This window comes from Filicampus tigris, chromosome 21 (genome assembly GCF_054856515.1).
Source record: "Filicampus tigris isolate MCC_2025a chromosome 21, RoL_Ftig_1.0, whole genome shotgun sequence".
Lineage (NCBI taxonomy): Eukaryota > Metazoa > Chordata > Actinopteri > Syngnathiformes > Syngnathidae > Filicampus > Filicampus tigris.
This window is the reverse complement of record NC_141237.1, coordinates 1,153,268-1,179,884: the sequence shown is the minus strand read 5'-3', so window position 1 is coordinate 1,179,884 and position 26,617 is coordinate 1,153,268. Positions and strand designations below refer to the sequence as shown.

The 26,617-nt window shown below is 44.6% G+C and overlaps 1 protein-coding gene across 1 annotated transcript in view; it reads left to right on the top strand.

The window, feature by feature from the left end:
- The window catches only part of cdh19 (cadherin 19, type 2), a 71,739-nt gene that overhangs the window by 31,266 nt on the left and 13,856 nt on the right, over window positions 1-26,617 (top strand).

The window sequence follows — 26,617 nt, the reverse complement described above, 5'->3', positions numbered from 1 at the left end:
GATCCATTACTCCCCGTTCCAAGTGCACCAAGCTGGCCTCAGCACACAGATAATAATATGAGCATGCTGCCGCTCGCTGTTTATTTTCCCAACACGTGTCGGCGAGACGATGGCGGCGATCCATCCCGACGAGCCGAAGGCTGAGCGACAGATTCGGCGCGAGAGGCAACCCCAAGGTGATCATTTGCATTTGTTTTTTATTGCCGTCATTAGGAGTCCCCTGCCGGGGCATCGGCACGGCCGGCATGACAGAGCTCGTGCTTTGTCTGTGCCCGGGTAGCTGCGAGGGCTACAGTTTGTTGTCTCCATAAAGAAAAAGGGGGGGGGGGGGAAACAAGGTTGGCATCGCAGCCATGCTGACATGTGCACAGTTGTCGCAATCTGTGACTAGAGATGCATTTAAGGGATGAATTTCATCTTGTATCCGGGTGGACACATGAAAAGAGCTCACCACCGAGGGGGGGAACAAAAGAGGCCTTGATCAGGAGCCCTGAAGATCACCACTTCAATGGGTCTTCAGGATTTTCCTTGATCCTTTGGCAGTTCGGGACGTTTCAGAATGACATTGTGAAGCATAGGTCATGGTCGCGTGACACCAAGAGGCTAAAATGACAAAAGAATTGGGACATATGGTCATTCCGAAGCCACAGAACATGGATATGAAAGATTTCGTTTTTCTTGATTTTGTATTCCAATACTTGTGGACATTTTTTTTGTCCAGTCAGATTTCAGCCTCAATGTGTTGCCTTGTCAATCTAATCTGCCCAGAGCCTGGGCAGTCAGTGACGCTGTCCCATGTAACTTCAATTTGGACCGCTATGTTAACCAATCGGTGCCTTCCCTCGATGATGCCAACATTATTACGGCCTTCGATTGGTTGGTCGGAGAAAAACCTTTTTGTGTCACGATCTGCACACGTGAATTCATTAAATACTCTGCCTCTCTGCTGAGTATGATATCATTGCAAAAAAAAAAATGTTACATTTGAAAAAAATGTTGTTGTTTTTTTTTAATACGAGTGGCTGGACATTTATTAATCAAATTCCAGTATGTGAAACGGTCTGATACGATTATGCCAAACATGTTGCCGAGACGACCAATTAAGATTGCAAGTGGCCTCGTTGAACCTCTCATTGCTGAAGAGGTTTGTCTTCTTGGCCTCGGGACCTCACTGTAGTTGTTGAGCTTCTCGTTGTGGAGAAAAGAGCGCCGGGATAGCAATGACCACTTTCCGCCACAGAAATGAAATAAAAAAACAAATGCGTTGAACTCAGACTAATTATACTCTGCCTAAAGGTGGAAACGGTGCCAGCCACAGAGTGAGAGCGAGCGTGGAGATGGCGTCCGTAGCGGGAAGTTCATTATAACGACACGCCGCTGTGGCCTCGCCGTCATTACATTGCGGCCGAGTCGATGGCGAGGCGGACGAAGGGAGCCTTGCCACGCCCGTTCGGCTTGTTAAAGGCCACATTTTTCCGCTCGCTTACTCGTGTTTTTCCGGCCACTTCCTTATCTCGGGAAGTGTGGCCTCGCTCGTTTCCTCAATCAGCAGGGCCGCAACCTCCCGAGACTCCCCTGCAATCCGCTTCAGCCCCTCCGTACTGCAGCAATTATCTAGTTGTGCTAGTGTCGTGTACATCCCCACCGGCATGCCCTTTTCAGCTGCAGGCAATGAGCAAGCCAACGAATAACACGGCGATCGCCCACATCTCGTAATCTCCGCAACCTTGAAACTTATACCAGTCCCCAGAGCTGGGCATGACAGACCTGTCCGTCTATCCGCCACTGACGGACGCCCGTTTTGCTGCCGGTTAACGAATGACGGGAAAGGAATTACAATAGACTGATTAAGCATAGATGGAAACTCCTTTGTTCAGCCCGCCATTCGTCCGCAGTCCGTCATTAATTTATTTTTCGCAGCGAGGCTTCGATGGCTGCGGCGAGCGCGGGGAGGAAAATGGTGAGTTGTTGTTGCTTAGGGGACAGATTTGAGTGAGGGACCAGGCTGTGAAGGGGCTTCCAAAGCACATAGAGGCACTATTCCTGTTACAAACATTGTCCGGGAGGGTTGGGGGGTTAGCGAAAGTTTAGTGGGACTCACCGACGGACGGCCGTTTAAAATTAGAGGTGGACCGGCCTATAGGTGGGTGCTGCCGCAAAATAAGGCAAATGACGGACGATGGAACGGTACCCACGCTGCAGACGGATGATGAATAACGGAAGCTCAATTTTGCCCAGCTGCGCCAGTCCCATTGTTGGAGCGAAAGTCCCCATTTGTCAGATCTCAGCCCTGACCTATGTCTCACTTGCTCACTTGGCCTCCTTTCATAGATTCAACTAGACGATGGAAAGTCTTTTGGGAAGTTTTCTCATCGACGTCACCGTTTACACGTGAGTTGCACATATGGACGATTCCACCTCGCTGACTTTGACGTCCTCACCCGGACGGATTTTTAATAACGCCTGCTCACACAATAAGTCTAAATCAACATGTCGGAATAATAAGCAATTCCCCCGGAAGTGTCGGGACAATAAGGCGGCAGCTGTTGGCTAAACAGGAATGCGCCATCCGCCGGGGATTGCAAGGAGGGATTTAATAAAGTAAAATGAGTCTCAGATAGCGTATTCGATTTGCCACACGGATGCGACGCGGGCGGGAAAGTCCAGCACTTGATAAAGACCCGCTCCTCAAAATGGAGGGAACAACGTGTCCCGGGCGCTGATGGCAGAGCCGCGGAGTGATGGAGAAATGACGGAAGACGTGACTGGCGGATTGAACCCAGTCATTTGTTCACAATCAGAGCACGTTTTGGAACAAAAGCACCTCACTGCAGTGTGACTTGTTCCCCCAAAATGGCTGACTTTGGGACCATTTGCAATCCCATCCACAAACTTGCTGAACTGAAAACATGTTCATCTGCCACAAAAATGCCATCTATGCCAATGGCATCAAGATTGGCAAGTTTTAGTTCACCATCTGCACTTTTTGTACAAAATCCAACAATTTTTTTAATATCAAACAAACGAGTAAATACATTTTCAGCATTCGATTTAAAACGAGCCCTTTTTTACATGACTTAAGCAGCACCCGTGAATCAGTGTGATTCCCGGCTAACGAGCGTCCATGCTGCTTCTCCGGCGTTTTATCGGACATGAAAGCAAGACGGGCCAACAGCACAAACACGTGTGACAAAGGTAACGCAAAAACAAGAAGCGACGGGAGCCGACGGCGCGCCGCCACGCGCTCACCGCGCGGGAAAGGCTCGCATTGTTCTCACCTTCCGCAATCGCCTGTCACCAGGGAAATCAATCAACAAACAAACATCCTAATGGTCCTTTTCAAAGAGAGCTATCATCGTCATTGGCGCCGGATTGAGGAACAGGTGCCGCGTGCCGCATTTAGTTACCATTCTCACAGGAGACGACAGCAAAAATACACCTGGGTTATCGCAATCGAACCGCCGTTACACCAGATTTGCTACTCGGGCTTGACCTCTCCTCTCGGAAAGATGCAATCTGTGGGTTTAGTGCAGGATTTCATGTTGGAACACTTTGACAAGATCGCTTTCATGTTTTTCAAGTCTTAAAGCAAAAGTCGCCTGTCAAAATTACTGGTCAATATAAATGGACACATACCACCGGATTTCAGTACAGGGGAGAGGGACCGGCTCAGCTCCTGAAAATGGACGTCCAAAATTGATGTCCATTATAATTGCAACACAAAGTATACTGCCTGTTTGTGTATATATTAGATACAAATGTAGTACTGGCAAATATTTTGTATGAATTTGTACACATAAGCGAACAACATCCATCCATCCATTATCTGTAGCGCTTCTCCTCACGAGGGTCGCGGGCGCGCTGGAGCCTATCCCAGCTTTCATCGGGCAGTGGGTGGGGGACGCCCCGAATTGGTTGCCAGCCAATCGCAGGACAAACATCCGCACTCACAATCACACCTAGGAGCAATTTAGAGTGACCAATCAACCTAGCATGCATGTTTTTGGAATGTGGGAGGAAACCGGAGTACCCGGAGAAAACCCACGCAGGCAGGCGCGGGCAGAGCATGCCAGGAAGGCCGGGGCCGGGATCGAACCGACGACCTCTGAACTGTGAGGCGGACGTGCTAACCAGTCGACCGCCGTGCCGTGCCGGCCGGTAAACAACATCCATCCGTCTATTATCTCTACCGCTTAACATATTAGTGGCAAATACATGCTGTATTTTTCATGAATCGTTACTATAGCTAACACGTTACTTTATGATATCGTTTATCTGAATAATTTAATGTTGCCGGCTTCCACGCGATTGTATTTTCTTCATCAAAACACAAAACATTTTTAGATTGTATCACATTGTGACACGTTATGTTTGGCAAGCAAAATGCAACTGTTGGCAAGGCATAGCATTTAATTGAGTAATGTTCCATACTGTTATAAAGTGTTGATGATAGCACAGCTTTCAATGGCAAACACAAAGATGCGATCGGCATGCCGTGAAAGTTGCGCGCAATAATTGCACTCGGTGTCGCCGCCGCTGGCGCGTTATGAACAATTTCCACAATGTTATTTTTGCATATAAAAGTGTAACAAAAGGGAAAAAAAAAAAACCCACCTTCACCATGTGATTAATTAGAGCGCTATAGTAGCTGCTGGAGTGCATGACTGCTAATCACTTGTCTTAAAGGCCAATCATGTTGTCCTTCCTAAAGGGCAATTTCATCACCAAGAAATGTAGCCCTCATTCATGTTCCTCGCAATTCATACTCCCACATCCACATTTCTATATGCTCTTGCACACAGCTTGGTGTGTAAAAATATAGTGTGTATATATCGTTTCTTTGTGTAGTCATCCCCTCAAAGGCACATATACGACATTCCATACTATGATTAGACTTTCAACAACTACGACGCAACTATAGATCAGTCGTGTCTCACTTTTTCGTACAATTTTCCATTATTCGTGCACAGTGTTGAGGTTTAACTGTGCATAGCACAGTAACAGTAAATTGCCATGTTTTCAACAAACACACATGACCTACTACGCTGCCACATTTTCATATTGGTCATGATAGTGGTATTTAGTGCAGGAGGTTTGAGGAAGGACTGAATAAACAACGCGATATGAAAGACAACTGAAGCTATTTTGGGGGCAAACAAAAGAAACATAAATGCTACCAAAGAGCTAACAGTGGCAGCGTCTTGGCCCCGGTGAGGTGCTCGATGATGTATCGGGAGACGTTGCACCTCAGGGCCCCCCCCGCCCCCTCTCTTGCGCAGGCCGGTCGGTCGCCATAAATAATGCAAGCCAGATACATCACGCCGATGCGTCGCTTTATCCGACATGTGTAGCTGTCATCTTTGATAAATCGCAACACGGCCAAGATGGCGCTCGAGTCAAATACAAGCATGGAGTTTTCGGGGTGACGGGCCGTGTTGTGTGCGGTGAAGCGCGCGCGCGCGCCCAGTGCTAATTTGCTAACGTGTTAGACCTCGAGGCTGGCTTGTTCCGCATTCACTTGCGCGCGTGACTTATCCAGAAAATATAAGCAAAGCGAGGCAGTCCCGCTTAGCGCATCTCAGACAAATAACAAAAATCGTATTATTTCTCTCCCCTGTAAAAGTCATATTGGGACCAGACCTGACCAAAAATCCAATCATCAAATAATTGACGGTCATTATAAATACCTTGAGAGAAACAATTTTTGCGGGCCTTTTTTTGTTGTTGTTTTTCTCTGTTTTCTGGAAATAAATGTGACCAATCAGGGGTGATGTAACAAAACATGAATAAGTGGGAGGGAAATCTGGTTAAAAAAAACCAAACTGGGATTATGTACATCTAAGGCAATGTGATCAGCGACTGGAGATTTCCCTCTACTCTGAGTGTGTGTGTTGTGTATGTGAATGTGTTTAAGGTAAAAGAATGATCCAATCACTCACACTCCAAACTGGCCCACTGCCCGTTTAGGCAGTGATGGGCTCTATAATCAGAGATCCATTAGTCATGTCTGGAAAACAAGTTCAGAGGGTGGAGTTTGCTTTCTACTCCAAGTGTGCAACCTCAATTAAAAGACTTTCTCTACACTACTTGGACCGCTGCCCGTCTAGGCAGTCATAGGCAATATGATCAGAGGCCCATTAGTCGCGTCCGCAAAACGGGCTCAGGGAGTGCTGTCGGTAACTTTGCTTTGTGTCTTATACTTTCCTTATTTAGGTACAAAATACCGCGAAATACATGACTGTTAGTGTCATGTGCATATGAAATAATTCGAATATCAATGCGTATCATTGATTAAGTACATTTTTTTTTTCCCGTCCCATGATAGCTACAAAAGACGATCAATTCTGAAGATTACTGTCCTGTGCATCCTTGTTTGCTTGTGCCACCAAGCTCGCATCCGCTTTTTTTTTTTTTTTAGCCCACAAAAACCGCCCCTTCATAATGACATCGGCAATTATTCTCTCAGTTTGAAGGCTTTTCCACCGGGTGCGAGCACACTCCGAATGCTGCGCTTGATTAGCATCGGCCTCGTGCAGAGGAACCCCAACCTGGATTTTTCTTCTTCCCAGGTGTCTTTTTGATGTTAAAGTCATGAAATGTTCTTGACACACACCCTTGCCTGGCTGGCCCAGGCGGGCAGCGATGATCACAGACCTGTTAGTCATGTCTGGGAAAAGGGCTGTGGGAGCTGGAATTGAATTGATCGCTAACTTTTGCTTTCTGCTCCGATGAGGCAGCATCTCTTTCCTTTTCCACGCATACATCACATCCTCACTTGCATACCCGTCGAGGGGATGCGGCCGAGGCGACGCGTTCGACAGCGTTGCGGGTTGAACTTCCGCAGGGGGAACTTTCCCGCCCAAAAGTCTTAGCGTGACGAAAGCGCAGAGGAGGCTTCGGAATACATTTCGCCCTCAGGTAGATAAAGCAGATTCATTTATCTGCCCCCTTTTTTCTTTTCTTGTGTCCCCTCAAGGCTTAAAGTGTCCACGCCAATAAGACCCAATGCTTAATCATGAGGATATAAGGAAGAGTGAAATACTGACACTGGGATATCGATATTTTCGTGAGTCTCAAGGTCCATTGTACATGAATGAGCGATGGACTGCAATTGTGAGAAATGACCAAGTTTTGACGCAGTCCTGAAATCTTTCATAATTTAGCCTAGTCTATCCGTCTAAGATATCTTCTTCCAATTGAAGTTCATTGGGGTGAATTCCCTAGTTAGGAGTTCATGAAATTCATCCAAAGTGGCTGCTTCCAACCAAGATAGAGACCTTTTCATAATCGTGTCTTTTTAAATGTATTCTATTGAACCTTTATTTATCCAGATTAGGAAATTATTAGAACGGCTTCTCATTTGCAATGCCGACTCGGTTGAAGACAGCAGAGTAAAACAAGACGTTCTTGTAACTTCTCATTGATATGCAAAGCTTGTATCACTTCAACATGCTTCCGATACAATGCTTGCAATGTACTACTTTCCTACTAGGGAGGGCTTGGACGCCATCATTTGGTGTTCAGAAAGAGCACCAACAACACTTGTACAGCTGGGGAATAGATTCAGTGGGGAAAAAAAATACACAAATACTGTCAATGGATTTGTTAATAATGAACCACAAATGCGCGTGGAGGATTCCTGTATTGTTATTAGCTTCAGCCATTAACATGAAGGCAACCAATGGAGTGGCAACAATGACTGCAACCCAACTGCCGGGAGAACTTATCATGTTTAGCATGTCGGCCGTATCATTAGACTTTCATTTGCCTTCCTTTTGCCCTCTGACAGCTGCGCGGCGCGCTAATAATATCCAACGTTGCCACCGCGTAAACTTCCCGGATCTCATCTGGCTTTCCCGCTCCGTCAATATTCCCCCACTTGTTGCCAGAGCGAGCAGCAGGTGTGCAATACAAGGCAATAAAAATGCATTTTACTTGGATCTCAAATAGCAGAAAAAGCGTTTTGAATGCCACGCGTTCCAAAGTCGCCTAACTGCTAGCACTTTTATCTCGCAAGGAAGCACGTTTGGAAACCCAAATACGCTACTCACAAAAACCTTAGGGATGTCCTGCTCGGAGGTGACATTTCAGGATGAACCCAAACTGCACTTTAAACTTTACAGGTGGACTTGATTTGACCTTCGGTAAATTGTCAAATTCAGTCCCTTGTTAGTTAGAGAAACAGCAAGTTATGTAGAAAATACTGAAACCTTGAATTGAAAGTTTTGAAAGGGGCGGATTCTAAAAACGTAAACAATGCATTCAGCTATATGCTTCGCTCACGATGAACTCCCACGCCAAGTAAACCCTCACGTTCCTGACGCGGTATCGTCAAATAGTTATATTGTTAACCTTCGACCTGTCGTTGTAAGAATATTAAGGCAGCAAAGGTGTATCAGGGCCTTTAGGGTCATTCTGAAATTTCACCTGAATCTCCCAGACTTTTTTTTTTTACGTATATAGCACAAGCACATAAACACCAAGCCGCGATAAATGCGCAGTTTGCTCATCAAAACGCTTGAGGATGAATAGCGACAAGAGCCTAATTGAATGTCAACACAAAGTGGAAACCATTCTGGACTTGTTGCAAAAGTCAGAGTTAAAGTCGAGGAGCCGCCGTGGTGTCACGGCAAATCCCAGTTAATTAATTTTGCTATCTGTTAATTGCATACGTGTCATTAGCGGCGCTCCAAATGAGTAAACGCTCCAAATGAGTAATTGCTCCTTCCTGGATCTGCCCGCTAGCGCGCTTACACTCTTACAGTTGATTATTTATTCTATACATCTCATCAAACCACAGTGCGGGCTGCTCAAACGCTGCGGTAGAGGCTGCGACTGAACCTGTTCTCACAGGAAATTAGTCGCATTCTGGACAAAAGTTAATTGTTTCATTTTGAAAACTCTGACAATCAGTTGTGCTTCTCTGTAGGGCGGTTCACACGATATGTAAAGAGATTAGTTAAGAGACCGAGAATTTGATTTGAAAAAAAAAAAAGAAAAATGCCGTATACACTCTCCCGGCTTTAAGAGTAGAAAGACGCAACTGGTGGTAGAAGCGTGGTTTTGCGCCCCCGGCCGGCCCCAATGGGTTAACTGTCTTTGTTTTTGTATGTCACATTTTTACTCTATGTACAGAACTATATAAATAAATTTAAGTTGACTTGGAAAAAAAAAAAGAGTCGATGAAGAGAGGTTCCACTGTATTCTGTTGAATTCTTATTCCAGGAACTGAATAAGAATGTTTTGCCGATTGCTAGCACGTAAAACATAGTCTTACAAAAACAAATTTGAGTTTAGTTCCCATTCATTAAATCCGTAGTATGACTTATTTTTTTTGGGGGGGGGCTAGCGTCCCACTGCTCGTGCATTGTTTATTAGTCAGACTACTCGTGCGGCGGCGGGAGTCGGGAGCAGCTCATCAGTCCAAAGCCACATGTGTCAGCTTAGTGCGACGTGCAACTTTGTGTCCAAATGAAAAATGGCAACAATTAGGAGAATGGCTTGATATTCGACTTGACAGCGGGATGGCTTAATGTGCGCCCGCGTCGGCCGAGCGATGCGCTCGTAAAAGACTTGCTGTGACACCCGACGGCCGTCACCGCTCGTGTTGACCTAATTCAATTTTCTTTTCAATTACCTGCGCTATATTACCATTAGGACCGGCGCTCGCGGCGCATAAATCAAGCCGGCGCCATGACCCTCCCATGCCTCCGTTGGGTGATGTAGCGCCACGTCCCATCTGATTGGCTTCAACATATTTTGGATAAAAGACATCGAAAAGCGGACTACGCCAGCGCCCGGAGGAACATTCTGTATAATTGCGAGCATTCAGGCTCACGCCAAAATGATAGCCAGCCTGAGAAGAAAGCCCAAAGACTTAGGGGGATATGGATTATTATTAGCGGATGTAATTAAAAGGCAGAGGCCAGGAGGACGCCTTTGTTGGAATCCTCGCTTGGTTGCAAAGAACCTCAGAGCCTGTGTCTGCTCTCCAGTCGAGCGAGCGGCCGTCGTCGAGTGTGCGTCTGGGGGGAGGGGGGGGCAATCGACTGGACCCTGTCACCTCGGCGTCCCTGCGAGGTGATCACAGAAACGAATTCACCGCGGGGAAATTTACAATCAAGAGAGCCTGAAAACACCCTTTAATCAATAATAAACGCAGCGGAGGTAATGTGACGGGAGACCGATGAGATCGTCGCCACCGTCGACGTTTATTTTACTGACAAGTCCAGCCAAGCTTAAAGGGGAAGTCAAGCCTAAAAATGTCTTGACAATAATGTGTTCTATGGGACCCCACCAGGCGACTGTAGCCCGAGCGAATAAACACCTGGATGAGAGAGAATTTTCCACAATTAAATGAAGATAAAACTGAAATGATTCTGTTTGGCAGTAAAGAGAAGAGGTTCAGTATTAGTAAACATCTTGAGACTCAGGCTCTTGAAACCACCGACCAAGTCCGTAGCCTTGGGGTGATCTGACTTTAAAACAGCCACATCAAAGCTGTCACCAAATCAGCGTTTTACCACTTAAAAAAACATCCGGTTGAAAAACATTTCTGTGCGCCTATGCATGAAATCTGCGCGGTATTTTTTTTTTTATTTATCTTGATTTTAATCATTTGAATGTAATCATTCTTTGTGATTTTTGTAACTCTTAATGTTTTGTTTCTCTTTCGGTAATGCTTTTGATGTTTTATGTAAAGCACTTTGAATTGTCTTGCGCATGAAATGTGCTACACAAATAAACTTGCCTTGCCATCTCTTGCATATTGCGTTTGTGAAATATCATTTAAGCAGCAAACAAAAGCCACCCGTTTGTATAGATCTCAGCGGGCGGCCATTTTGCCACTTGATCACAGTGGCTCAGGGCTCAGTAACGACCGTCGCAACTCAACTGTTTTCTGGGTTTGCCCATGTGACGTTCACATGCTGAGCCGATGACAAAGAGGCGTGTTCCGATTCGGGATTTATGCCGGCAATTCCGATACCCGGCCTCCGTAAGTGAGATCGACCCATTCCCATCGCATGGATTAACTGCACATTTTTCAATTTTAGAGCTGCTCGCTCATGGTTAGTGTAATAATCAATTAATCTGTCAATTGTTTTTTTTTTAAATGATTGATCAGATAAAAAAAAAAAAAATTCTATCCAAATGTCCATACCTTTATTATAAGGACACAGATAATGCACAAATATGATTCAGTTACTGGTTCGATCTGTAACGTGCAGTCTTAAGGACATTTGGCTGCAGGCTGCAAAGTACGAGCTGCGAGTAATCCGTTTTTGTGATCATTATCTCTATCTTTGATTTGAATGAATTTATGACATGTTTTGTGAAAAGTTGTATCACACCACAAGGTAGAACAGTTTCGCTCTCGTGCTGTTTTTGTTTGTGTGTTACGGAATGTACCAGTAGTTTGATGATTATTTTGAGAATGATTTCCTCGAAGCCTCTGTTTAGGCCTAATGAACGTGTCTGCAAGTGGCCAAAAAGTTCCAATTGTCTGCCCTTCTCAAAACGCTCTTTTGGTTTTAGTAACTAGGTTATGAGTGCTTCAGTGTAATTGCCAAAAAGGATTCCTCCGCTGACTGTCGCGGTTTATTTGCACATTAGCAGCAGCGAGAGCAGCAGCAAACACAAACTATTACCATCAATGGCTTTTAAGCACAGAGCTCATTATATTTAACACTTCCCTCTGTATGTCTCCTCCATAAACATTTGAAAGCCTCCTTGTTGTTTGCTTCTATTTAAGGTTTACTCGAGTGCAGCGGGGGAAGCAAGACATCGAGTTAGCCGGCGAGCGGGGACAAAGACCGATGGAGGCAATGGCTTGTATTTTATTTGCATTTAGCTTAATTGTTTTTTTTTTTGTTTTTTTTTGTAGCCGCACTAAACATTTCTCGGAGGCGCAAAGCTGAGCTCAAGTAATCTTGTTAGCCGTGTGAAAGTCGGAGCAGATAAATGAACAAAGTTTGTCCCCTGGAGTGCATGTTCTGGTCATAACATTCAATGCCGCTGCACAGTGCGATGACACACAATACAATACAAACATATCTTTATTAAGGCATCATTTCTAGATGATAAAACTCTTGTCCAAGTTTGAAAGTAAGCGGTGGGGTAGTACCTAATATTGTGGCCTGTAAGTATACAAAACAACGAGCAGTGCGTACGTGTGACATGATGTAGTCACTTCTCCTCTTTTAATAGCAGGTTCAAAATGTCCAATTAGAAGGAGTCGTAAAGATGTGAAGACGGCCGTTAAAAAGCGCTTAAAAGTGAATGTCTATTCATGATGTTGAAAGCTGTATTTTTATGGCGGTCCAAGAGAAATTTGGGACCAAATATTTGAGATTTTCCCGTTCTACACCCAATTGTTTACCATTGCAACTGTTCTGTCGGGTAGGAATCCGCTTTGACGAGTTTCATTTACAAACTTTACAACTTCACAAAGAGCCAGAAATGGAATTTAAAAAAACATATACAGTATGCATATATTACTTACGCCAGTAAGTCTGGCTGTCACCCCGGTGTACTGGCACCCTAAAAAAAAATACTGATTTTCTTTTGTTTTTTTGAATTGACAGTTTTGATATGACTTAAAAGTCGTGACACTTTTTAACATTCCTTTTTAAAATGCATCCTTTGTATTTTACGGGAGGTTTCTTGGCACTCCTGTAGTGTTCAAAAACAGAATAATAGTTTAAAAATATATTATATATATATATAAGACAAGAAGCAAGTTCCTGAGTCGTTTCAATTTAGGAACTCATTGAATAGTTTATTCGAGTGAAGCCTGCGTGTGACAATTTTTTTCTACTTTGATTATATTCTGAACCATGCAATGTTTAGGAGGCATGTTATTTATTTGTCTTTTTGCATAGTTAAGTATTTTGAGACTGCTGATTCTTTTGATCTGTTAAAAACAGTGTTTACTAAAAGCTGTTTTTTCAATGATCTTTGTGACTGAGGAATTGTTGTATTGTGCCAGCAACGATTTTGTATTTCTTCATGCTTTTCAAAATATATATATAGATTTTTGTCCAAATTATGGCAATATTATGGCTGTTTTTTTCCCCCATATATTGCATAATAGCAGTCACCATAAATAAATGGCAAAATATACAGGTATTCCATGTGATCGTCCGATCTCAGTCATGCATGATCGGCATCGGTGTCATAAAACCTGATCGGAACATCCCTACCAAAAACGCTGCTAACCATTCAATACCCGAAGAAAGGTAGTAACATTATTTTGAAACATTACAAAAAAAAAATTAAGAAGGTCTGACTGTATATGTTGAGAAAACGTGGATTATTAACAATGAAGCACAAAGAACATCCCTGGAGTGAACGAGATTGTGTTTGCTGTAATGTGTTCTTTTGCAAATGATGATCTTCTAACCGATAACCCATTTTGCAAATATTTGACGACAAATTCCTTGGAACCAATAAATGATTCGTGAAGTTTTCTGTTTAACTTGAAAATCTTTTTTTTGCGCATTATTTACCTTTATAAAGGACTTATGAGGAGTATGAATTCGGGCCGATGCCTCCGTGCACATTTGCGGCGTTTGGCTGCAAGTCGAAGGGCTCCCTGGTGGGTTTACCTCAGCTCTCGTTTATTTAGCACACGGCCTCTCTCAAGGCCTCCCGCCGACTTTGTCCCCCGTGGGCGAGCGTTGTCGCCGTTTGTGGCCGCGGTGTCGCTTGCTGCCGTCATAATTACGGCAGAGGGCGGGCCGGCGTTTTTCTTGCGGGGAGGGTGTTTAGAAAGCGCTTTGTGCACCCGCGCCTGACAAAGTGCTGCATAATGTTCAAGCAATCAATGCATATAGGAGTGCTTCTCGGATGTTTTGAGTTTTCTCTAAACGCTCTCTTTGGTACTCTTCGGTCGAGGGATCAATGCAGGACTCGAGGCACTCAAAAGTATTTTGGATTACAAAGCCTTTATTTTAACGTGGCCAGTTGGAGATGATGCCTACGCGCCTCGGTTTCCATTTTTTGAAGTGCTGCATAATGACGAACCCTTGCTTGAAACCCTAACTGTAATTTGAAGCCCTAACCTGTGTTTGAAACATTGACCTTGGCTTTTTTTTATATACACCTAAATTCAGTCTTGAAACCCGTATTTGAAGCTCCAAGCTTGAGAGCCTAACCCTGGCTGGAAACCTTAATGTTTAACCATAACTCATTTTGACACCCCAATTTAGGCTTGAAACCCTTATTTCAAGCACTCAACCTGGCTTGAAACCCAAATGTTCTCTCTTAATGTGAAACAGAATGCTGGTTTGAAACCTACTTTTTTTTTTTTTTTTTTACACTTGAATTCAGGCTTGACACCCTCATTTGAACCCCTCAACCCATCTTTATAATCTTGCAAACATAAACATTATAACCCTGGTTTGAAACCCTGATTTGAACTCCCAGCGCACCGTATTAGCCAGTATTGATTAGCGGCGCCGCTAAAATGAAGCCGATAAAGTCGAGCAAATGGGGAGATTGCAAATGTAATCTCTGTTGGCTGATGAGATTTACGCAGTCTTAACGAGTTTAGTGAGTTTATCTTAAACATCTGGCAATGTAATGATATCATTCTTTATGAATTTACTTTTTTTAAAATGGCGCCGGTGCGCGTGGGAGGCGACGACAGGGTTGTTGCAGCAAAAGAGGATCAATTGCAATTAGGCGCGTGTAGCGCAGCACGGCCGATAAGCATTGGCGCCATCCAGCAACGCGCCGCCGCCGCCGCCGTGGTGAGCTCGTCCGCCGCTTCCGTCATATGGGGACGTCCCGAAAAACATTTTGGACGGGGGGGGGGGGGGGCGCGAGCATTCGCCGGGCAGGATGCTAAATAGACGTCGGACAGTCGGCCGGCTCGGAATGTGGAGTTTCCAAATACCTAAGTGTCCCGTTGCGATATTTGTGTCAATGAAGCTTTTATTTTCATTAACGATGCCAGTGCATGTTTAAAAACATGAAAAAGAGACAAGGCCAACTGCTAGATGGCGGTATTTGAAAAAGTGTAAATATAGTAAACCCCCTGCCCTATTTTACGTGCCATTAGTTCAACAATCAGTAATGGAATGGCTTTGAAAAAATGCAAACGAGTACCTCAAGACTTCATGCATACAGCTTGGAACAGCTCCCATCGTGGAAATTCAATTAAAAGCCGACCTGACCGACACACCTGCGCACGTGCGCGCACACACGCACACACACACACCTTTTTTGTTGTCTTCTAATTGGCGGGCTAATGTCAAGGTGTCCCCACAAGCCTGCGGCTCCGTCCGCGTGGAGCCCGCGGAGGTTGTAATAGCTTTTGCGAGCTTCCCGTTCACGTCGCCTTGTCGAGGTTAAAAAGAAACACAAAGGGCCTGCCTGCTCTTAATAGGAAAGTTGGAAGCCAGCGCTGTACTTCTGGCAAATTATTGCCAGGCTACGCGTTTGACCTTCAAGAAAAAAAAAAACACGACTTCGAAAAATAATATCGCCATTCAAATTGTGTCTGGGCTCCGTGTGGAGTTATCGCTTGGATTTTCATGGCTCGTTCTGTCCAAAACAAAGCAGCTGTGGGGATTTTTTTTCAGATATAAAGAAACATTTCATAGAAACGCGGCGTAATTGCCACCTAAAGGAATAAGATGTCGAGTTAATCGTGACGACTAGAGCACATTTTCACCTCCACAATGTACAAGAAAAGCAAGCTTTTATTAAAAACTGGTGGTACAACTTGTAGCCTGCAAAGAAGGACTAAGAAAAAAACAAAACACTCAAGTTGGCAGGGAAGAAAAAGCAACAACAAATTAGTCACAGGAGACAAACTACGATCCAGATGGAATAAATACAGCAAATCACCCAACGGGGGGCGCGAGGGCAGATGAGGAGCTGATTGGCCTGACGCATGCGAAGGCAACACAAAGACATCGACGACTCCAAATAAACCAGCCACATTGCTCCAATAAGATGCTCTTTGAAGTATTTTCTTTTTAGGTTTTGTTTCAAAGCGGCAAATCACACATGTCTCCTGAAGGCCTCCCATCGATTCTCGTTCCTCAAATCCTCGCCACCTCAAAACGTAAATGCCAGCAGGAGCGCCGTTGATGGGAATCGATTACTTCTGCCTGATAATTGCGAAAAGTTGCTGTTGACGTTAAGTCTGCCGCCTCGGTGGTGTGAAAACACAAAACGTTGGGATTAGTATTTGTATTTTCTGCTTTTAAATCTCAACTTGCCATTAAAGCCATCACGGAGGCCGTGAAACGTGCCTTGCGTGTGGCCGCACCATTAAAGGTCCCACGAAACACAAATGCGACCCAGGCACACATGAACAAACAAATGTGCTACATTTTACGACTAAATGCTGTATTTATAAACGCGAATGTTAATGCATGTGGGAGACGGGCAGCAACACTAGTCAGCAACATTTGCCAACTGTACATGAGTCAAAAATACTTTAGCGCAGGGCCGGAACTAAATGATGATTCAAAACTAAACGATGATTCAGTAAATTGTTTTTCATCGATAAGACTTGTGAATCGAATTGTTGCACTTTGAAAATACGTATCAAATCGTCTTTTATTGCAGGGATGCATCGTTGAAGGAAATGACGCATTTAATGTAGCCTACGGACAAATTCATTCATATTGAAAAATGACAAAGTCCTTGCTTCGTAGCCTCTCAAACTGAGTCCTATCGAACTGAATCATAATCCAGCGAATCGAATCGTTCTACTTTAAAATAAAACGTCCTCGAATCGTAGCTCGTTTTTGATTGGAGAGATGCACAACAATGCTATGTAGATGTGACAAGCAACAATACGTACCGTATTTTCCGGACTATAAGCTGCACCGTTGTATAAGGCGCACCTATGTGATATTTACTGCATTCACAGATCAATTTTGAACTGTAAATGTACACGTCCCTGAACATATTCTTTCCTAACAGTGCCATTTAACGCGGCAACAACTTTGCTGATTTAAATGGAACAGAACCAAGAGAAAATCAAGCACTTATCTTCATTTCACTGCCCGCTGCCACTTTGTCACTTAACTTCCGTAGACCCCCTAGTGCATAGCGCCCTCGCCTATTGAACTCCTCCACCTGCAATCGCAACGTGTTTATGGCTATTGTATTGTAATTCCGATTAGAGCGCCCCCTAGCGGTGGAAGAAAAATCCACAGAATAGCCGCACTGGTCTATAAACCGCATGGTTCAAAACCTAGAAAAAAAGTAGCCGCCTATTGTCCGGAAAATACAGTACTCTAAAAACAGTTAGTTATAACCCAAATTCGTTTTGTGTTAACCCAAAACGTTGGGTCAAATGAAAAGCCCACATAACAACCCAAAAATGTCATATGAGGGATTTTTGGACTATTTTCCTGGATTGAATCATGAGGAATAGCTTGGACAGCGAAGCCATACATTGCCCAAATGAAATATTGAACCGATGCTTTTACAACCTCGCCCTGATGCCGGTATGGATTCTTGTTTTTCTTTTCTGTAGGTGCGCGGCAGCCGAGGCTCCCCCGGGAGCAAAGAACAACCGTTACCGGCGCCGCTGTTAATATTCAACCCTTAAACTGACATTTCACTCAGCCTTGGGCTAGTTCGTAGCTTACAAATAACATCAGAGGATGGAGTGGTTTGTAAACGGCTGCATTATTTATCAGCCCGTCTTGGCTTTTATATTTTGGACGTTTGGCCAAGCGGTGATGCGAGAAGGCGGCCCGGATGTTCCCGTCTTGCCAGAATTTGTCAAGTGGCAAAACCTAGACGAGACGAGATGTTCTCACCATGAGTCTGACGATCAAATGCTTCTTTTGATGTCTACTTTGAAGATAGGCTACCTTTTCCTTCAGAGTCTTCATCCTACTCATCCACCGTCCTCCCTAAAGCGGCAAACGCCCGAGAAGCAGACCACACCATGAAGACTCGTAAAAAGTCAGAAATGTGGAAATTACCTCAAAATCCACAATGCCATCAATGAAAATGCATCAACGTACAACTCGCCCACTTCTTATTGTGAACAAAATAACTCCCCCCCCCCCCCCCAAAAGAGCCTTTATGCGGTGACAAGCCACGCGATCACAGTTAGATGGCTGCTGTCTTTGAACGGCGCCTCTCATCCTCGTTCGCGCAGGTGCGCTTGTCGGTGTCCCGCGGACGGCTCGCTTTCTGCCAATTTAGAGGACGTTGTTGGGACGTGGCGGCTAATACATGCTAATGCCGCCGCTTTCCTGTTCGGTGAGATTGATGGCTCGGCGGCGCTTCTCATTGATCAGTCCGACACAATCTGCGTCTCCAATGAGGGTGGGCCGGCGGCTTTGTGTATTCTTCTGGCGAGGCCTCGTCCCAGAGGCTACGGCGCTGTGGCACGTCTCATCGATCGCGTGAAACTTATTTGTGTAAATACTTTGTAACCTTGCCCGTTTTGCATCCCGGCGACCAGAGACGGGGGGCCGGCGGGGGGGTGGGGGATGATGGGATGGGGCAGGAAATTGGATGGATGCACGAATGGGATGGGCCACGGCAGGATTGCTTGGATGGCAGGCCGGTCGGATGGACATACGGTGAGATGGTGGGATGGCGGCCTGCTACTTCAGTGTCCCCAACATGCAATTCTCTCAGGCTGGGATCTGAAGGTGGGGATTACAGGAATGATGGGAATTAATTATGCAGTCATCATCAACGTGATGGATTCCGCGCGATCAAACTCCAAACTATATTTCCCCTGAGAGGTGAGATGTGGGTGTGGGGTCTGCTGCTTCCTTTTGGAACAGCCTTTCACTTCCCACTTCCCGAACACGAAACTTGACTTATGTTCTGAAGGCGGGCTGGCACGAGCACATTTGAACTGTGCTTGAACCCACTTCACACGTAGCGCTCGGTTTTCAAGTCAGACGTGTTAGACTGGGTGTTGGTAATTTTACACATCCATTTCCAGCGGCCATATTTTTTTCAAAATATGTATGCACCGTTGTGGGCGTGGACAAAGCGGCTGCCTTTAAATGCGGTGCGCTCACATCTCGCATGGAGACGTCTCTGTGCAGAAAAGAAGGCAGAACTCGGTGCGTGACCGCAGCAATGTCCCCGATGTTGCGGTGGGGCAACAGACAACCTAAGTGAGCACTCTCATTAAAAACAGAATGCGCAATGGTGATAACAGCTGGCGACTTGAATGTGTCGGCGCACCTCATGTATCTAAGGCTCCTCTTGCCATTTCTCCATGATAACCTCCACCTTACAAAATAGAAATAATCAGGACTGTCTCCATTTTCCTGCTTTGTGAGGCAGTATCTCACCCACTCCGTCAGCGGTGCGCGGGGGCGCACTTGACAAACGAGGGCGGCGTCGGCGGTGTCCTTATTTGTCACCGATGTCCGCCTGTTTCCCACGGCTGGAGAGACAAAGGCCAAAGAACATATGAGGCGCATGCATTTTTAATGTGACATCCTCATCAAATCCGCCTCGGCCGGCTGAGCGGAATGCCAACGACGTTTTATCCCGCCTTGCAGTCGTGGCGACGGGGACGACACTGCGCACATGCCGATGCGAGCTTTGAAGGGCACATCCGGCCGCTGCAATGACTGCGACACGTTCGCCGGTGAACTTTGTCTCCGCGCTTAATGAGGAAATGAGTCGGCAAGGTTTGGGCTAGGCAAAGCTAGGCAATAATCACCTCAATAAAACATGTCGGGGACGCAATATGGAGGCCATCTGTCACACCTCCTGTTTACAAATTTAGATGGCAAACAACTAAAATGACTTCCCTGTTTCAGTTAAAAATAGTCTAAGCATGCTAAGACGTCGCCCACAATTCATCTGTTGATTTTTTTGTTGTTGTTGTTGCTTAATCGATGAATCGGATTAAGAACATCTTTGATTTTACATCCGTTTATTATCAAACTGGGTTTTCAAATTGTGAAATGTGAAATAATGATCATTCAGTTACGTCTTTGGTCCATAACATCTGTCAGAAAATCGGCAAAGATGTTGATTGTTTGTAAAAGATGTTGCAAGTGCCTTATTTTGGAAAAAAAACAAACAAAAGCAGTCTGCTTTAACCCATTAAGGCCGGGAGCGCATAACCACGTTTCTACCACTAGAGCCGGGTGCGCTGTTGCGTCTTTCTACCATTAAAAGCCGGGAGAGCAGATATGTCATTTTCTTTTTTTAAATGCATCAGAATATACACGTGACAGTGTCGTGAGACCGCAGAGGATGTCCCGAAATTTTTTCGGGCACTAATGGTGACGCAGACAATCGCGGGAGCTCTGAAATAAGTGACGGCAGTGAAATAGACGACGCGTTTGTGGACTTTGAACCAGTGGGACTAGTCGAACGTGATCTATGGTTAAGCTATATGTTTGTAGACAATGACGATAGCGTCTTTGTAACAGAATCGAGGATGGTAATCACCACTCGATTTTTTTTTCTAAGAATTAAAAATCTATAGTCGCCCTTAAGTTTTGGGGAGATGTTGAGCCAGGCGCTTTAGGCCTTAATGGGTTCATGGAAACACTACAGAAAAAGGAGAATATTTACTGTTACGATGCTGACATTTTAAGAATTTGGACAATTCCTTAACAAGGTCTCTCAACGATTAGATAATTTAATGATCAATCAGTTGTCAATTAATGGTTGCACCTCTAGTACTTAGTGTTTGCATAGGCTAAACGTTAGCTTCTTTCTTAGTCCCTAAGCACGTGTCCGGCATGCTGCGGAATACGTCCTATATCATGACACTTGGATCACAGTTGCAGTCCACATGATAGCTTCTACAACACAATCATGGCAATTTGACCGCCTCACCTTTTGTCTGGCGGCGAATATGCTGAGCCTTCCTGCGCGTTCATTATGTGTGCAGCCCTCAAATGTCAACCTGCAGTGGCCACGTTCACTGAATGTAAATAAATTCCAAACCAAAGCTTTTATCTGGCGTCATTCTAATGAGAGGAGGCTCAATTAGACAAGGCTTACGCGCGGGCCGGGTTTAAATGTCACCTAGCGGGTCCTGACATTTCTTCCTCTGATTCGCCTTCAGAATCCAAGGCGAAGCCCAACGACAAACTCTGGCGGCTCGCTGGCACCCAGGGCGACATTTACTTCCGCCCTGTTTTTTAAAAGCTATAATGATGGCATCCATTACATGTAGGCATGTAATTAGCCCCGTTGAAATGAATACACTCGACTTTTACCTCCGCCACGGTGACTATAATCAGCGGGGCCAAGAGGCAGCGTTTTCCTTAGTGTGATGGGCATTCAGGGGGGATGATTGTGAAAATGAGTCATCAATCGTCCATTCATGAATTTAATGAGTTTTCGCCGTTAGGGAAACGAGCCTTGCTTGTAGTAGAATGCTCAATGCCAATATTAACGCTGTTGCTTGCTGCGATTTGTTTTGCATCCACCGTACTTCCATTGGGCACCCGTTAACAGAATAAACTTGACATCACTTAAAGAAGGAGTTGGGAGGTGAAGGATAATTTAACGCTAGAACACTAACCTTAAAATGAGTAAGTCCATTGCTAATGTCGGGTAGATTTAACCCGACATAATATCCCGGATAAAGTACAGTCTTCATCGATTTATGTCAAAGTACAACACCGTGTGCCAAATTGGGAGGGTTAAATAAACAAAAGACTTTTTGTCATAATTGTTAAAATTGTCATTATGAACTGACAGTAGCACTAAATATGACCATTTGACTTTGAAAGTAAAGCTACTGTCGTTTTCTAACGGCTGACCCAAATTTCCTAAAAGAAAATGTCCCAAAATGTATTTCTTTGGTCAGTTTTATCAAGAGGAGGTATGCATTACAAAGCGCCCCCCCCCCCGCCAGTTGCTCCCCTTCTCTTATCACTTGCGCAAGCATTTGCCTCACAGTGAGGGAATTATCATCCATCCCCATTCCAATAAAGCGCTCAATTGTTCCGCAAAATGACAGCGAGAGAAATAGAAATCCAGTGGTACGTCCGGCTTGAAGCGTAGGGGGAGCGCGGGGATGTTGGAGGGCCTACTATTTGCATGAAGGCCACAAGTGTCCAGCACAATAGCGCCAGTGTTTGTTCTTTGACACAAAAGCGGGCCGAGAAGACGTGTTACGGCGGGGAGGACGAGGAGGGGTTGGTTGGTCGGTTCCCGTCTTGATGACCATTGTGGCGATTCAATCACTCGAAGCAAATTGCGTGGCCCGGTGTCCCCCCGGTGCTCTCCGGAGCGGCGCAAACAAACAGGTGGGTGTGGCGTGTGGTTACTTTTGCTGATCTTTTGTTGGGAGATAATTAGATACGATCTCCAAACGCGCAGTGAGAGCTAATGGCTTGCAGAGAAAAAAATGTGACGGGGCAATAGAGGACCTCGCCACAAAGATGGAAAAGTCATCATAGCTGAGCACAATTTGGAAGGAGTCAGGCGCCTCTTTTGTTTGCGGCACAATCTATTTCTTGAGCGTAAACAACTCGCGTTTTCCATAAAGGCTTGTTGTTGTTTGTGACTAGGTATCGTTTCACTTCAGAATCACTTGAACTCATTGACTTGCTGGCAAACAGTGATTGAAAAGCAACCAAAAATTGGTTTGATTCTTCAGATAAAAATATTAAACTAATCTACAAGTAGCCAACATGTGATAGCGTGAATGCTAGCATCAGCGCTAGTGTTACTGTTACTGTGTTACTGTTTTGTTTGGTGCTTGTGAGATCCAAACAGCGTTGTCAGATGGCAAATACTGTGTGTTTTGCACATGCTGAAAACAAAAATTACAATGTGCTAATGCTAATTTTTGACGTTGTTTGGTGCTCATATAGATTCAATTTTGCACCTTCACAACAGTGCCATACTAAAGCACTGTAAACGAAATTTAAAATAGGAAAACTCCATTCATAAATAACCTAATGCAATACAAGTTTACTATGAAAATGGCTTTGATGTTTTAGATCATAAAACACCATTTGGAGAGAATCTTTTTTCCCGGGACAGAAAATGAGTTAGCATGCTAGTGCCGGCTCAATTGCTGTTGCAAGTTGTGCTTTGTGCGCAAACAAAATGGAAGTCTACTTGTTTTATTGACGCTGTCTGCAAAGTCATACCGACAGATTGTTTTGGAAATCTTTCATTACTACATAATCAGGTTATTACCATGTACATTTCCATAAAGTTAACTTTAGTGGGGTCTGCGGATTTATTTTTTTCCCTCAAAAGCAAATAAACAGCGGGAAAAAAAAACAGCGTTGATGTGGTTTCACGGCGCCTGATTAACGTCAGTGGGAATTCTCGCTGCCAACTGTTTCCGCTCCGTGCGCGCGTAAATAAATAGCGGCAAATTGCTTACTAACAAGTACATGATGCTTTGACATTTCCCTGTTGTTTTTGCTCATTTGGGTCCTGCTTGTAAGACAACAAGCGGCGTGGCAGCGCTGATTGTTTTTACAATGTGCAACGAAAAAAAACAATGCGTCCCAAATGACCAATTAGACATTTTGTCTTGGAGGGTAGATCCAAAAGAAGTCAGGCTGAACAGATAATTTTTTTTTTTTTGCACCTTTTATCAGATGACTTACTAACATTGTCCAACAAAAAGCGAGTTTCTCCAAATGTGTAAAAAGACAAAAGTTTTTGTATGAAAATCAACACACAATAGAAATAGGCAGAGAAAGTAGACTTTAAGTTACTTTTCCATAATATTTTCCATTAAAAAGGTTTTTTTTTCTGATTCCAGGCCCCTTTTCTGTTTGCTTTGGTGTTTTGTTATAATGACCCGTTTCCTATCTTTAACAGAAATCGCCAGCTTGAACAATAGAAATAAACAGATACATTTATTTAAAACATCGCTTTTCTGTAATATGTTCAAGGGCTTTTTCCTGTTCTCTGGGCTTGTTTTTGCCTGTTTTTTTTTTTTTTTTTTTTTGGAGGTCATGTTAGCTTTTCATAATAGAAATAATTAAAATGACTAGATTTAGAAAGTCACTTTTCCCTGACCGTTCCCCTTTTAAAAAGGGCTTTTCCTGTTGCCAGGGCTTATTTGGTATTGCCGCATTGTTCTCTTGACCCCAACCTTGCTTAATAGAAATAAAAACAACTAGCCTGAAAAAGTCCACTTTCTAAAATATGTCACTACTAAAGCGCATCAGTGTTTTCTTCAAAGTATAAAAGCCAGCTAGCACAACAGAGATGAACTACTCAACTTAGAAAAGTTCATTTTCCATATGTGTCCCCGTTAAAGAACTTGTCCCGCCTTCAGGGCTCATTTTTGGCATTGGTGTTCCTCGTTCCTGTCTTTGATGACAAACTGCAACCTTGCACAATAGAAATCAACAAAATGGCCAGACTTAAAAAGTGCCTTTTGCATAATTTGTCTTCTTTTAACAAGGGCTTTTCCTGTTTCATGGCCAGGAAGTACAGGTTGCAACAAGGTTAATCTGATCATTTCCTTGGTGAAATCTGTGCACAAAGTGGTGCACATATCAGCTTTGACATTGTGCAATGCGGCGACACATTCGCCCCCCCCCCCCCCGCCAGCCCTCCGCCCCTCCCCATTGTCAGGGCTGCTTGTACCCGAGCACTGTAATGTCCCGACTCGGGTGGCGGAACGGCATTTCCCGAGGATGCGGCAACGCGGGCGTGAGCGTAATGTGACGGTCTCGGTGCGTGCGGCGCTTAACGTTGTGCGACCGCCGCTCGTTGTCACGCTGTCATGTGGCAGCCGCTCACGTACGTACGCCGCCGCAAATAGCAGCCGGCGAGGACGGGTTGGAGGGTTGGAGGGCCTATTAGCCGTAATGAATGGCTGCCAAGTGAGGGGCGAGCGCCTCGCCCGGCGGATGCCATGTCGGTGTCTCGTCTGACAGGAGAAAATTGACCGTTGGGCACAGGGGCGCGTCGCTATCCGTGTGTAATTGATGGATGTAAAAGTAAAGGTTCCTATAGTAAATCAATCACAGCGTGTGCTACTGTTCTCCACGTGACACCAGACGTCACGAGTGGGTTCAGCTTGCGTGGGTTAAGTGGGAAAGTTTTTTGCGTTTTTACAAGTGTTGTCTTAAGTACCACAACTCCCCAGAACGTCTGCAGATCCTCGAACGGGGTTGCCAGCTGTTTTAGAGCATTTTCATTGACCTAGAGAATGTTGCCGTCTGTGATAATGTAAGCACCAAATCTAACAAAACAAAGATCAAAGATTCTGTGACTTTTTCTGTTCTTCACTAATCAGCAGTAGAACTTGGGTTTTTTTTCTGAACAAAAAGCAGAGAAAATGAGCTTTTGGCAAAAAGAAACAAGCGGAACAGTGACTTTGAAGCTGGTGTGATGCCTCAAACTATAAAACAACAAAAACAAGACTGAGAAAAGGCTTTTGTTGGCAAAATGATCATTTATTTACACCTGTGCACTTAAAGAGGAACTCAAGGCAAAAAAAAAATTCAGTTGCCTTGATATGTTCCATCCGTCCCCACTATTCCAAACATGGTTTTCAGAATGATATTGCATTTGTGACATAAGAATGAAGCATATTAATCCATCCGCCCAGCCATTCTGATCCCCTACCGCTGCCTGCTGTTGACTGAAATTGAAGTCAAGGTGCCCTCGGGCTCGCATTGTGAACGTCACGTCATATGTGTGTCATCGACTATTTAGTCACGATAGCGACCTCCTTGCACAGTCGAAATCAGCACAGTCCCCAACCGCAACGTTAGGGTGTCAACAAGTATTGCAGTTTCCAGTCGATCTGATCTCAAAACATGTCAAACCGCAGTTTTGGTGCATCTGAAACTCTGTCAAGATGTCGCCCGACGGAAACTGCGACATGTAGAAACAAAAAGCCTTTTTGTCTTGCTGCTTTTTTTTTTTTTGTCTTTTCGAATGAGACTTGCTGAAAACGGTCCTTTTGTCCACTTTGGAGTGGAGAGGAGACAAGGTCTGCTATTGTCCGTGCTCTTTTTGGGGGGTGGGCGTCTGGTGTGCCACTGCATGCGAGCCCGCAGCTGACTAATGAAGACTCGTAATGAGATCAATGCCTCCCCGGCCAGACGTGCGTCGATGCTGTGATTACAACCAGGTCAAGAGTGCGAGGGGAGCCAAAGTCGCACCGTTTGGAGCCACCGGGCTCAAACTCTGGATGAACAATGTCGTTTGTTGTTGTTTACTCGCCCGTTGTTCAATTGAGCGGCAGCTTACACTGAAACATTTCTACGCACTTATTAGTGAATGAGACCGACTGACTTGACTGTACACACGTTAGCATAGCAGTGTTGGCTTTGCAATACCATATGTGTGTTAGCATAGCAATATTAGCATTTCACAACCATAGGTGTGTTTAGTTACAACATTAAAATTGCAATACTTTTGGTAGCATTGTGATGCTAGCTTTACACTCCAAGCCAAAGTACTGTATGCTAGCATAGTGACATTTTACTTCAATAACATGAGCTGACCGCTCTGACATCGCAGCACAAATATGTTATTTCTTTTTAAAAGTGCACTTTTCAATCCGAACTTATGTTACGCCATCACTCAGCGCCTTTGTCAAAATGTTAGTGACTAAATAAGCAAATTTAAAAACATCCTGTTCCTGAAAGTATTCATTCTATTCAATTTAATTGTTACAAAGTGTGCATCTTGTTTT